We start from the raw sequence: 15227 nt of genomic DNA on the forward strand, positions 1-15227 counted from the left end.
TGATCGTATCAAGCGTGCAATCAGCACTAAGCCGGTTAATTCCGGTTGCCTCAGTTTTCGAAATTAACCGGTTTAGCGGATATCTGCAATGGTTATGCCTCGATCACTCTTCATTACAATTAAACGCAGAATTCGCGATGATCATTGACAGCCATGACCCCCCTCCCTCCTTGGAGTCTTCTTTTTTAAAAAATATTTATAACAAAATATTACATAATATTTTTAATATTTCTGAAACGCTTAATCACGATTTTGATATTTCAAAAATATTTTGTAATTTAAGAAATTCTTAGATATAAAAAATATAGATTCTATCATTCTTTTTTATGTTAATATAATTTTAAATAAAAAATTTTTTTATGAATTATACACTTAAATAATACTTTTTCAATATAACAATTTAAATAATAATTTAATACTCTATCTTTTCATATTTGACCTTAAAAAAATATTTTGCTCGCGACACGTCAATGACCCTTTCTTAATAAATTTCTGGATTCGCCAATGCCGTCAATTCACGGTCGCATATCGACGATTCGACCTTGTCGATGATTGTGCCGCTCTATTTCGAAGGTTTTCGACGATATTCGGATAAGCGTAAAATAAACACGAGCGTGAAAAGCAAGGCCTAGCGCCGACGACGGACCCCAGGATCGAGCCGAGGAAAGCGGATGCCGTGATGTCATCGCAAGCGAACGGTTTCGCCGCGCCGGGCTCTCTCGGCTCGGCCCCGTAAATATATTCCGTTTAAGACTGATGGCTAGATTGTCCCGCAGTTGACGGTTAGTCTCGGGGTTCTCATATCGGGGCAGTTGATGCGACGTTACATCGGCACAGGCCGAGTTACACGCGAGTAATCGCGCCCGTCTACCATCGCCGCGACGCACCGCGCCGGGCACGTAACTGTCATTGGTAATTGAACGCCCCCGCGGCATTGCGGACTTAAACGGTCCCCAGACGAGCGATATTCTTTGTTAATAAGAAATTCCCCTCCTCTCTCCTTCGTCCGAAAGCGATGTCTCTTGCTAGAGCAAAGAGATAGGACGAATGTGTTCGGTGAACCGATTAGAAAACGCGTCGATTGTATTTCTTTCTTGAATAAGGCAATATTTTTATTACGTGCATTTATTTTGTTGACAAATAAAAAAACACTATCCAGCGGAATAAAAAATCATAATGACATTTAAATAGCGCCAAAATAAGTCTCAAAATAATTATTAAAAGTCACTTTTCAATTAATCACGATGTTATTGTGACCTGTATTCTGCTTTCTTTCAATATCTGAGTATAAATCTGATATTTTATATCAGATTTATAAATCAGGAAATATATTTTTATCTCGATTTAATTTATAATTATGCAATGATATTTTAAGAACGCTGTCAATACAAATGTTGTTCTTTTCTAAACAATACGAATCTGTTACTTTGCACGATTTTAAAAATAAGTATTATTATACTGAAAAGTTAAATAAAACGTATAAAGCAATGTAATAATATCAAGATCAGACAAATCAAGTATTTAAATATCGAGCTCGAATTACCATTACTTATAAATTCAAGAAATTCAGTCTCTCTTTCGTGATATTAGTATTTTATAGAATTAATGACGACACTTTTCAGCGAGATAAAATGCGCAGTTCGTGAGGATTAGAGAGATGCGATTGTATATATATTACTTGTAGTTCAACTCATTAGGATCCTTTAAGCGTTCACGTTAAATCGCCTTGCGACTATCACCGCCTTGGCATTGGGGAGCGACTATCATTTCTCTTACAATTAATTTAAGTTTCTCGGCGTCTAATGTCGGCGAGCGAGAGAGCATCCGGTATAGTGATGTAACGCGCATCGTCGTGAAGAATAAATTTGTAGCAGGCTGCACACACCAGGGCATTGTGCGACATTTCTAGACGTACAGTCGTCACCATTGTCGTCATGGTATGGCGTCGCGTTGCGTCGATCGCTTCGCAATTCGCTTCGAAATTCGTGAGTAGACTTCAGAATTCCTCCGCGATCTCGTTGCGCAAATGTTCCGCATCGACAGTCGCGGGAGCAAAGTATAGCCTAGAATGCATCCTCAAGGATCGCCGATTGAGCGTGTTTGATTGGCGATCCCACTCTGTCTCGTCATCGTTATCATCGTCGCCTGCCAGCGTGCCCGATCTCGCAGCCTCGGCAAGATCATTACCATCGTCATGGAATGTCATTGCGGTAATGATAACGAGCACCCTCATAACGAGATGCGCGGCAAGCAAGAATTCGTGATGTATCTACTTGCGTTAGATACTACTTTTTCAACAATTTGTTACTTTTAGCGCATTTTTTCAATAATGCAATTATTGAATTTCGCAAATTACATCTAGCTGTAGAAAATTAAACAAGCTTTTCGCAGTAATTATCGAGAGAACAATGGAGGTTATCATTATATATTGTGAATTATAACATTATGCTAAATTATAATATGAGAATGTATTTGAATATTGAATAACTATGCTGCGTTGAATATAATAGAAATTGTTTACTCTGATATACATAGATTGAACGAAAGTTTTTATCAATCTAGAATAAGGAAAATTGACTTCAAGTTGATTAAAGAAAAGCTCGGATCAAAAATTTATTTTTATTTGACAGATTATTTGCTATATTTTTGTAATACGACAGATAAGTATTCAGTTTCAATAATTTTTCATGCGTGAAATTATTAAAAATTTAATATTCATCATTTTTAATTTTAATAATTAGTTTCTAGAAAAAAATAATGAAATATAACATTCTGAAATCCGAAAAAGCATAATAAAATTTGTTTTTATCTTTAGTTTTCTTCTTTTTGAACTTGATATTCATGTGATAGTGTATTCTCCAATGTATTCCCTGAGTTAAAACTGAAATTGCTTTGCTCTTCTTTTCGCAAAAAGACCGTGTAAGTGGTAAATTCAGGCAGTTCTTTCTAGAAGAAACGTGGACCAGATTAAATCGTCATTTTTAACTTAAGGCGAGTTGTTGCAAGACTACCAGCTTAAAGATTCTATCTGAAACCGAGTAATATCTTGAATCTTGTGGGTCTTAATTGACGAACATATACCCTTAGTGAAATTCAAGCGGATGAATGACGAAAGCGAATGTGCGTCTGGAGAAACTATAGATTAGATTGAGCAAAACGCAAAATTATATCTCTCAAGAGTGTAACCGTGAAAGTGTCAGCATTCCACAGATTTGATATTTTAAATTTAAATTATTCCGCAATTAGTCCATTTTTTCGAATATAATGTCGTTTACAATTATTTCATTCAATTTACTTATCTTTAGTAACTTGTCCTCAATAAATTATACTAGTTTTAATTAGTACTCCATTTTGAAATAGTTTTGTATGTATATATATATAATTATGTAATTAATAATTGCAAATATTTGGTTAGCAAATAATTTCCCTCTTTTTGGGATATGGAGCTATTAATACCAAATAATGTCATTAATAAATGTTTATGCATATGTATTTATAGCAAATATTTTGCGAAAGATTACGTTTCAATACATATTTAAAAAAAAGTATACTAAAATTAGTTGAAATTTAAGCATTTGACATTGTTTTAAATATGGAGAACAAGAATAAATATTTTCGACACACCATGGCATTTTATTTCTACAAAGGAAAAAACGTAGCTGAGATCCATGTAAATAAATACAAATTGTTTATCTTTTAATATTCATCATTACATAATTAGATATCAAACGAATACACAATGATAACACATTCCTTGATTTAAATAGCACTTTATTATCTTTAATTTCCATATATCAAGATGTAAATCAATCTATTTTTGTCGATATTAACGGATGCATAAATAATGAGTGAAATTTAATACATTTTTTGTTCAATTGATTAATTTCCATTGATTAACTTCATCGTTTTTAGTTAAATTAAGGAATGATACAATTAAGTAGAAGCGACCTAAAGAAATGGTTAAAAATAACTCAAATTATATATAATTTGACATTATGAATTTAATAAGAATAAATTTAATTTGTTGTTAATAAATGAATTTAACAATGTATTTCAAAGATTTTATTCTATATCATACTAATCGCGCAGTTTCATTCAGTAGCACGAATATATAAACTGGTGTCTAAAACTAACACTTTTACAATTTCAAATTTAAATTAAAATGAAAAAATTTCCATTAATAGATTCCGTGACAAATGAAATCGACTGCCCGACAGACGGTGGAAATCACATTAATTCGTAACGTTGAATAAGTTTTCGAAGAATTTCCCCAGAGTATCGTGAAATATATCCGCAAATATATTCGTTATCGCGAAACGATCGAGTCGATCAAGCGCGAAAGCGTGACGCAAAAGGAAACGCTGGGTCGTAGAGTGCAGTAAATGCGTTGCGGTGGACGAAGACTTTTATCACACTCCCGGGTGGAAGGTCAGCTTGAATGTCTTGACGTTCTTGTGATAATGCATGTATTTACGGCTTATCAATTTTCCTTTGTCCTTCTTAATAGATGCCCAGCATAGTTTGACATCGTTAACGCACGGTATGGATCAATTCGCTCGCTTTCAAGTCACGCTGATTTATAAAATTGCGCGTCATAGAAGGTATCACGGATGTTCAGGACGTTCAGCTAACGGTACGATGCTGAAAAAGAACAAGAGAACCAACTCGTGATAAAGAGCGTACCGATAAGCAAATCGAGACGACTACGGATCGAGTTACTTAATACTGCGAAACGTTTGACCACAGCGTGTCAAACAGTGTGCGCATAAAAATATATACATTTGATGAATGACGGAAAAGAGAGAGGGAAAAATCTGAATGAAGTTTAACAATGATTTATTTACGGTCAATCGCCGAGAAATTTAACGTTGTTTTAAAATTAAAATTAATTAAACGTCAAGACGTTGCTATTCGCGAATGATATGGCAGTTCATTGAAATTTCTGCTGAAAGGAACTACTTTCAAGATTTACATAAATATATATTAAAAATATAAACTTATGAATTGCGCGTGTTATGATTTTTATCGGTTGGCAGAAAGCGTGTATCAAGGCAACTTATTTTTTTTTTAGGAAGGAGAAAGAATATATGAATATTTATTACGCATTATATTTTTATAAACCGGAATGTCAAGAAATATGAATTATCTAGTGGTAAGAAAATGAATTTTTTGTAATAAACTTCTCTCTCATCTCTCTTCCGTTTTCTTTCAAAAGGTTTCATTAATTTCTAGGCGTGATTTTTTTCATTCTCGATTCAAATTTATTTCGCGTGAGATTGTTTCTTCGCTTTTTTTCTTACAGAAATCTACTACTGGCCAATACTGAAAAACAGTAATTAATTGCTTATTTGGAGTAATAAGGTACTGCCAACACAGTGCTTTTAATACTTAAAATAAGTAATTAATTACTTTCTTTCAGTAATAAATTAGCCAGTATTAAATTTCTGTTATCTCGGTTCAAACGCAGAGAAGTCGCGCGAACGTAATTCGCGGCCGGAATGCCGTTCTCCCCGAAGATATCGGGCAATATACGGGAACACCGCGGTCAGTTGCCCGTCTAGCACAACGCGAACGAAGAACGGAATCGGTTACAAACTATTACGTAAATCAATGAAAGCGAGATTTCGTTTGATGCGCCGCCTCCGCTGACGTTTCGCGAAAACGACGGCCGTTTATATGGACGCGACCGCTCCGGCAAGGAAGTATCAAACTAGATAAGCGCGCGGCCGCATTCATTACTTCCGTTTACCACGGATGTGCCACGCTCCATGCGTTTGAGTCGCATCGCCGAGCGAAGATCAGTTCATCTCTGAGATTGTACAGGACGGTCTACAAGCTGCCGTCCGCTTCTCGCATACCTTCTTTATGTATCTCTATTTTCTAACGGCACTGGTTAATAGATCGGAACCGTTAGATAATTAATATATTGTGTAACGTTTGGAAATTAAATATAAAAATAGTTCAGAGAAAGGATTATTAATTGAATGTTCTGCTTGCGATAATATAATACTTTGATTATACCACCTGATTTCGACATTGAGCTTAATAAATCTAATCATTTTAATATTTTCTTATTCTTACTGTTTTTAAATGTCTCAATATAATTTGTGTTGTTTCTTCAATGTTTTAAGTACTTTGTAAAATTATTCTTAATCTGATAAATGAAACCATTATTCGCAAAAATGCGTGACGAAATCTTTGCAAATTTTACGTATATCCAAATATGACAAAGTGATAAAACGTTCATGGAAAGACCGGTTTTGCTGAAGTATCTAAAAATTTAGCTAGATACATATTTGAAAATAATTATATATGACTCTCTCCTTTAAACTTACTAGAATGTCAAAATTTTTTGCAGTATTACTCATCTTGAGATTTATATGAAATCATTTGGATGGTCCAACAAAATTGTCACATCTAAGTAAATATTTATTAAATATAAACATGATTTGATACAAAAACCATTAATTTGATTTAACTATCATTTTTTTATTGAGTAAATATTTATTTATTGTAAACAAATGTTTATTTAGTACTATTAAAAAAAATATGCATTAAGATTTTTTTAATGCAGTAAAAAAAGGAGGGATTTTCAAAAGGCTTGCAGGAATTTCCAAATCTTGACTTTCCCTGATGAACGCCGAAATTTCTTCGAGATTCGGGTGAGATGTTGCTTCTCAAAATTCACGCGGACGAGCTTCCTCTTCGTGACGCTGCTCCCTCGCGTAGATCCCGTAGATCGCTCTCGCGCGAGCATACGCTTCGAGCGGAGGAACGGAACGGAGCTGACTCGCGCGGCAGGCACGAGGGCGAGTGTAAGCAGGTACGAGCGGAATCTCGAGCGAGGCAACTCGCCGAGCAGTCAGTCCGTATCCCGCTTCTCGGCGACGACGTTCGACTCGCGCGCTTTCCTTCACGCTCGCCTCGGCAAACGAATTTTCGATCATCGATCATGACACGCGGACGGACGAGGACGTGCAGGTGAAAGACGTTTTTCCCGCGATCTCTATCCGTTTGACCGAAGAGGTACACGCGACGAAGTGCCACCGCGAGGAAAAGAAGAAAAAAGGAGACGAAGAAGAAAGAGAGGAGAGAGATCGATATCGGCTCGGATACTGCCGGAAGATCTAGTTGATGGTGACAAAATTTATTGTGGAGAGTTTGTGGAGGGTTTAACGCGCATCCGGCTGAGGAGCAAGGTAATTGTCACCGGCGATCGATCCCGATGATTTTGAGCGGGAATTGATAAAAAATTTTGCGCACTCGCAACTGAAGATACGCTTTTCTGCTTTCTCTATACTTTCCGTTAGAATCTTCGGTCATTTTTATTAACGTTCTTTGCCTAAATTTCAATGAAACGTGGTAAAAAATATTTTTGCGCTAATAACTTTGTATTTTTACGGATTTATATATAGGTATATTTTAAATTTCTTTGTGTGCGCGACGTTAATATAGATAAGATACAATTGAAAGAAGCAAAAGACAAAAACAAATTAATAAAAATAGTTAATTAATACTTTAATTAACACTTTAATTAAACGTTATACCGATTTGGACATAATGGAACTCTTCCTTACTATTTAACGTCCTTTTGAAAAGCGACATGAGTTTACGTGCTCACGCTTTTGAGGAGAGAAAGCAGAATAGAAATAATTATAGAAAGTGAAGACGAGGAAAACGGACTTGCCACGAGGCAATTAACGAGCTAGAATTAATTACACAATCCGTATTATTCGGTAAGTAATGACGCTTAAACGAGTCGTAATCGTCTATCAAGCCGTCCGTAACATTCATTACAAACTGTTACAAGTTAACACGCGGATACGGTTACAGCGACTGGAATAAAAACGGACGCTCAGCTCTTGCAATTGAATGGTCGAGTTGACTTTTCTCTCCAAAGTTTACGAAACTGCACGACAAGAACGATTTTGTTAAAATATCTAAAAATTTAGGTAGGTGGTTGGTTTAAAATAATTTAGGAAATTCAAGCATAATGAGAGTAAAAAGTTGAGCTGTAAAAAGTTTTAATATAGTCTCCCGGTGAAAAAATTTTTATGCATGAATATGTACAAATATGTATAAACATACATGAATATTCATAAACATGTATAGTCATATATGAAATATATTTATACATGTTCATACATCTCTCTTTCTATTATAACATTACTTTTTAGTGTAATAGAAATAATAGTAGTAATGTGAAAATATAAAAAATAATTAAAGGGATAATTTTCGTATTATCCCTTATATTTTTCGTTTTAGAAAAAACAAATTTGAAAAAATTGTTCATACATAATTATACATAATTTTATATTTAATTATATATAAGTAATTTTTTTACATTTCTTTAAACTTGATTTTTTCTAAAACAAATAGCGTGAAAATTACCCTTTTAATTATTTTTAATGTTTTCACATTACTATTATTATCAGGAGACACGGTAGTGTCTCGGTGCTAAGCCAAGCGCAACGTTTCTATTATACTAAAAAGTAATTTTACAAAAGAAAGAAAGAGGAATGTATGGACATATTTCATACATGTTTATACATATTTATACATATTTATGAATGATGAATTTTTTACCTATACTGAAAAAAAAATTTGGTAATATAGCTACCAAATGTTGAGTGAAATAATTTCAATAAAATGTTTGGTTAATATAATCAAAAATAATTTTACTTTTTTATATAAATATTTAGTAAATATTATCGAAGATAATAATAATAATACAACCAACCGTTTGATAATTACTGAACATTTAGAAAAGTAAAATTATTTATGGTTATATTACGAAACCTTACATTGAAATTATTTTACTCAATATTTAGTAACTATTACTAGACTTTTTTTCAGTGTAGCAATCAGTTTGAGAGTCTTTCATAATTACTTTGGTAGTCCAACAAAATTATTTTCAGATTCTTATCTCTTACTAAATTTTTAAATACTTCAGCAAAGTCGTTCTTTCCATTGCGACTGTGAGTCTAATAAAATTGAGGTTTCGACAAAAAGGGATAACGATCTCCAAAGCCGTATCTCATGGAATAAACATATTTCCACATTTGGAGAAATTAATTAATGAACTAATCCGCATTGTGTTTTTTTAGTTTTTTCTTGTTAAAATTTCTCTCGCTGAAAAGTGCTGCTCACTGTGTAAACAGGAAGTGCTTTTGTTATTACGATTATGTTATGCTCGCATAGTTTAGTGCGAGCCTTAGTCATCATTTACGGCGTTATAAACCCCGCCGCCGTCGACTCATTCGTGTTAACTCATTGTCTCAGAACTTATTATCTTATTAGAGGCCATTGTACCGTCTCTAAATAATAAAATGACGGCGGCCATAATGGGAATCGGTTGTTTCGTGGAACTACGGAATTTTTTGGAAGTGACAATATCGTGCAGAGAATACGCAAAATTTAAAACGTGTTAAGAATCTGCAAGGAAATTTTTATGAAATAAAAAATTTTTGCACCTAACAGTCAAAATAAATCGCAATATCAAGTTAAAATGAAACGGATTGTATCCGTATACTTTGACATGTTTCCTTTTATTTTATCATGCTATTATATTTTAAATCTTGGCATAATCGTGAAACTTAAGAAAAAGCTTATCTGCAAAACCTATGTTGCGTTATATATAGTACATTACAAGTTTGTAATATGATCAGTTACAGATATAATACAAGAAAAAAAACCAATTTTGCTGAAGTATCTAAAAATTTAGTGTTAGTTATAAAGTCAAAAATAATTTTGTTGGAATATCAAATTATGTAGGATGTTCACTGGTTGCTAGAATGTCAAAAGTTTGCAGGATTATCATCACGTTAGAGCAAAATCGTTCTTTTCGTGTAACTGCGACGCCAATTACTTATCAGCTGCAGCAGTAAGCATGTCAACTTTGAACGTGATATCCAAATCCGAAAAAACATTACTTTTCTCTTTCTTTTCTTTTTTACTTAAATGTATAATCTGAATAATATTTACGTTTTATTCTGAACACAATCAACGCAATTTCACGTGGCAGAGCAAAGATTTCAGTCGGTTATAAAAAGTATCGCTCTCCAACAGCGGGTCAATCAACCGCGCTGTTGATATATTCCTTGAACATCCCCGTCCCCGTAACAAATTGTTGACCTCGGAGGGTCGGTGGGGAATTGCATATTACTGATCGACAAATCCGTAACGAGGGGACGCTGCTGATATTCGCAAAGGCCTCCTCCATCGATCATTTTCGTCGCACTGAGAAAATCATTTTGAAAAGAAAGCCCTGTAAAATGTTGTTGCGAGACATTTATTGTTTTTTAATTTCTGGTTAGCTTATCAAAATTATTTTCAAATTATTATAAAGCTCGAAGCGTGTCAAAAACAAGATTTTTCTAAACATTAAATTATCGAATTCAGATAAGATCAACTTTTAATATTTGCGAAATGCGAATAAAAAATGATCCATTGAAATCGAAAAATTTTGTGCGGAGCTTGGATAAACATCCCTGGTGCTGTCAGATGATTTTGATTAAAATAAATATATAAAGCCAAAGCCAATAAAATAGCACGGGAGTTATTAAGAAATACAGATATTTGTACACCGTGTGCAATATTTTATAAAAAAAATATTGACTATACAAGAATTTTCTGAACACCAAACTGTTGAATTCAGATAAGATTTCTATAACATTTGCAAAAGGCGAAATAAAATAATCGAAATATAGATATTGTATTTGTACACTGTGATATTTTATTTTAAAAATATTGATACGATGATGAGTTGACTATACAAGAATTTTCTGCAAAAACACTGGATTGTTGAATTCAGATAAGATTGATTTTTAACATTTGCGAAAGGCAATATAAAATGATTGATTAAAATTGAAAAATCTGCGCGATAAAGGAACCTGAATAAACACTCCTGGTGCTGTCAAGCGATTTTGATCAAAGTAAATATATAAAACCAAAGCCAATAAAATAGCACGAGAGTTATATTAGGAAATACAGATATTTGTACACCACGTGCAATATTTTATGGAAAAGATATTGACCATATATGAAATATTGTTGCAATTGATTAAAACGTCAGCCAGCAATTTCAGTGCTACTATACTGCAGCAAGCGCGACATAGTGAAGATGCGGTCGCGTCCTTCACCATCTGTCAGTCACTCTGAATTTATTGCGAATTTATTCAACACGCGTCTGCGGCCCGATTGTTACGATTATTATCTGAAGATAATCTTTCTTTTCCTTTATCAAGCATTATTGCCATAATTCGCGTTTATCGCGAACGAATTCTACGCGCCTCAATCGATCGCTGGCACGAAATTAACGTTTCACGTATTATTTCCTCGTGAAACTCACCGCGAATTAGAGGGAACGCGCGTGCATAAATTACGTTGGTTACACGTGCAGGAAAGAACGGTTTTACTGCACTGAAAAAAAATTTACTAAATCTTAATACATATTTCTTTGAATATTACTACTGAGTAAATTTACTTACTCAATTAAAAAAATAATAATTAAATCAAATTAATAGATTTTATACCAAATAAATATATATTTACGTTTACTAAATATTTACTTAGAATTATTCAAATAAATATTTATTAAAACTTAGTATTTTTTCAGTGTAAGGTATTTAAAAATTTAGTTAGATACAGATATGAAAATAATTTTACTTGGACTATCAAAATAATTATGTAGCTAATTACGTAATCTGCTTATTAAAATGTTAAAACTTTTTGTATCATTGTTATCAATGGCTAAGCGTTTTATATAATTATTTTGATGGTCTAACAAAATTTTATTATTTTTACATGTGTACCTAGCTAAATTTTTAAATACTTCAGCAAAACTGTTCTATCCGTGAAAAGATCCGTTTGCCTTTCTATAGCAGGAGAAAGGTATGGTAGTTTTTCGAGGAACCAGTCGAATGGACCACAACGCGGGGACACTTGTACAATCTATTTAAATTAGAGAAAATAGAGTGCGAGAGGGGAGTGTCGCGCGCGCGGAAAGAGAGAGAGAGCCTTCTCTCGACCGTCCGGTACCGTCCGGGGCCTATCGCGCGATGTCGCCGACGGCCGATTCTCCGTAACCGATAAATTAACTCACGAGATATATCTTCCGATTTGAAAGCACGCGACTATACACGATCGGCGTCGGAGCTGTGCCGGCCGTCGACGGTAATCGCTTCGTTTTCGACGGAAGAAATCGAGCGAGCGATCGAAAGGCGTGTTACGCTGCCTACTGCCGTTCTCCGTTTGCGAACCGTCGTTTCTCCAACATGAAAATGTCTCATTATTCCTTCCGATAATAATGATTCAAATCGATGAGTCAAATCGTAAACTCGGTGTATGATTTCATCCGACATATAGCCGCGGAGCTCTTGATTCGCGCAAATTTTTCTCCCGTAAAATATAATCGCTCCCCTTTTCTCGCTTCCTCCCTCACGAATTTTACACCGCGTTAAAAGTTAATTTTAATCGTGAATCCACTTCGTGTAATCTGTGTGTGTTTTATTTAATCTATTTATCAAGCAGTTTACAAACCAGTCAGAAATGATTGGCCGAATCGATGTCAATTGATTGTGCTATCGACATTAATCGATGTCAATCCGACTAATTATTTATAGCAGGGCTATTATGGCCGATATTCATAGTCGGTTCTTATATTTAAAACAGTAATAGCGTTTTTCACTGGAAGAATTGGTGCGCACTGAGTGCGCACTCGTCGCGGTTCACTAGGCGTTTCAGTGCGCACAAAAACGGTGCGCGTTGTTTCACTGGGAATCTTAGTGCCAAATTTTTGCACGTTAGTGCAAGAATTCGTCACGAGCTCCGAGAGACGGTGCCAGATCAGTGCAATATGGCTACGCGGGATGCACGATTAGTATTTGAATTGCTAGATTTGCTATCTTCATCATCTAGCAGATGAAGAGGAATTATTCCTAAAAGATAATCTACGGAAAATTCCGAAGATTAAAAATTTTGTTGAGATAGTACATGCAGAACCTTACGGATAAGGAAGTAAGTATATACGGTAAGGAAGTATAATTAATGTTCTCATTATTTGTGCATATTATGGTATTACGTGAAACAAATGGTATCTCGGTAAAAATTTTTCATGTATGAACATACATAAATATATACATATATAATTATTTATGAAATGTGTTCATGTGTTCATACGTGAACACATGATATATGTCATTCTTTCTTTTGTAAAATTATTGGTATGAGAAAAATAACAATAACGAGAAAATGTAAAAAAATAATTAAAAAGATCATTTTTGCAACTTATTCTTTTAATTATTTTTTACGTTTTCTCATTATTATTATTATTATTTTTATCATGCTAAATATTTTTATAAAAGAAAGAAAGACGTATGGACATATGAAATATGTCATATTACGGTATTATATATACGTATTATATAATTATATACGTTTATATATAATGATCATACATGAAAAATTTTTTACCAGGATATATTGTATAAGAATATCAGTACTACAAGTAATTATGTTATCGTTACAATCCAAAAGTTATTTTCGCGTTTCCAGAACAACAGCTTACAAAATAGTAGACACGTATGCATCCTCCTCCTTCCATATTATGAAAATGCGAATTACGCAATATTTTATATTATGAAATGTAGTGGCAAATGTGCACTATAAAACGCACTGAGGTCGATACACGTGTTTAGCTGGGAGTATAAGAAACTCGCACTTTTGGCAACCTCGTACTGCTGCCACTGAACGAGTTTTTGGTGCGCACTCAGTGCGACCCAGTGAAAAACGCTATAAGTTCTAAGTACAGTCTTAAGATGTCATGAAGACCGTCTTAAGTACAGTCTTAAAATGTCACAGAGTTATATTAACATAATTAGCTTAAAACATTACTTAAGACAATCTTGAAATAAAAACGCATTGAATATCTATTTATGTTTATGTTACTTCTTATTATGTTATTTACTTATGTTATTTCTTGTTATTCTAGTTATATTTCTTTTGGTTATATTACTTCTGGTTAAATATTACTTCTTGATATTAATAACTGCACTCTTAAATTGCGTAAATTGTAAATACTTGTTGTGACACCCAAATATTTCATCAATAATTTCACAAACAATTCTAATAGATTTATGATTTATATATTTGACGGAATATTTATTTCTTCGAAATGTTGCCTCTGCGAGTAAATCAATCTTATAAATACTAATTTATGCACTCTTTCAAATAACTTTCACAAAGAAAAAAATCACTTTCTGAGAAATTCAAGACACTGCTAGATGTTTACTTGAACTTTAGTTTTGTTTTCAACTCTGGCACAACTCCGTTGTACGTTTACTTGATTTCCGATTAATAATCGTGTGTTGTTCATTACAAATTTATGTCACGGTAATAAAGTTCATCGCGGTGTAGAGAACAACATAATTTACGCTTGCATACGTGAAGCAACCGAAGCGTCAACTTTTTCCTAGCGAGAAGCGAGTGCCTTCTGAAGAATTTCTTTTTATGTCTAGGAGTTGTTGATTAAAGATTTACCTTATTATGTTACTATCGTAGCCTCAGGTGCAATTAAGTTCTACTTCGATTAATAGTAAATATTATCTCCATAATTAAACCATCAATCTGAATGATAATAATAATAATATTCACGTACCAACGAGCTGAGAAATTAGCGTATTTATTTTTATATTTACACTGTCATGTAAAATATAAACTTTCAATATAAAGGACCCCGCACAAAACATACGGAAAATGGATCCCGGCTAATTTGGCTGAAATTGTAATATGTTGTAGTTCTGATCGTTCTGATCAAAAGTCTCTATGGGCACGAAGTAAAAAATGAATAATTTTTGAGTTATTGTACATCAAACTCTGCCAAAACAGCTAATTCCATACGCTTACTTGAAGGAACATTTTCGTACCTATTACTCTGCGCGCGCGCGCGCGCGCGCGTGTGTGTGTGTGTGTGTGTGTGTGTGTGTGTGAGAGAGAGAATGACGTATAAGACAAAATCGTATACGTCATCAGTACGCGTTCAGAACTCCGCATTTACAAATGTTAACCGCATAGAATAATTATACCTAGAGCGTGGCAACTTCTCTGACGGGAAACAGGATCCGCGCGAAGTAAGAGATGTTGATCCTCGATATCTCCAAAACGTTAATAAAGAAATTAATGCAAAGAGTTATTATGACTTTCCCTATGACCACTATGAATATACGCTC

At 34.0% G+C, this 15227-nt stretch overlaps 1 protein-coding gene across 1 annotated transcript in view; it reads left to right on the forward strand.

Annotated features, from left to right (window-relative positions):
- Window positions 1–6858: 6858 nt before the first annotated feature.
- Ptr (patched domain-containing protein) overlaps window positions 6859–15227 on the forward strand; it is a 31634-nt gene continuing 23265 nt past the window's right edge. The window contains exon 1 of the mRNA XM_018452722.1: window positions 6859–7199. The gene's annotated coding sequence lies outside the window, so the exon portion shown is untranslated. The remainder of the gene's footprint in view (window positions 7200–15227) is intronic.

This window comes from Mycetomoellerius zeteki, unplaced genomic scaffold, assembly GCF_001594055.1.
Source record: "Mycetomoellerius zeteki isolate Tzet28-1 unplaced genomic scaffold, Tzet1.0 scaffold35, whole genome shotgun sequence".
Taxonomy (NCBI): domain Eukaryota; kingdom Metazoa; phylum Arthropoda; class Insecta; order Hymenoptera; family Formicidae; genus Mycetomoellerius; species Mycetomoellerius zeteki.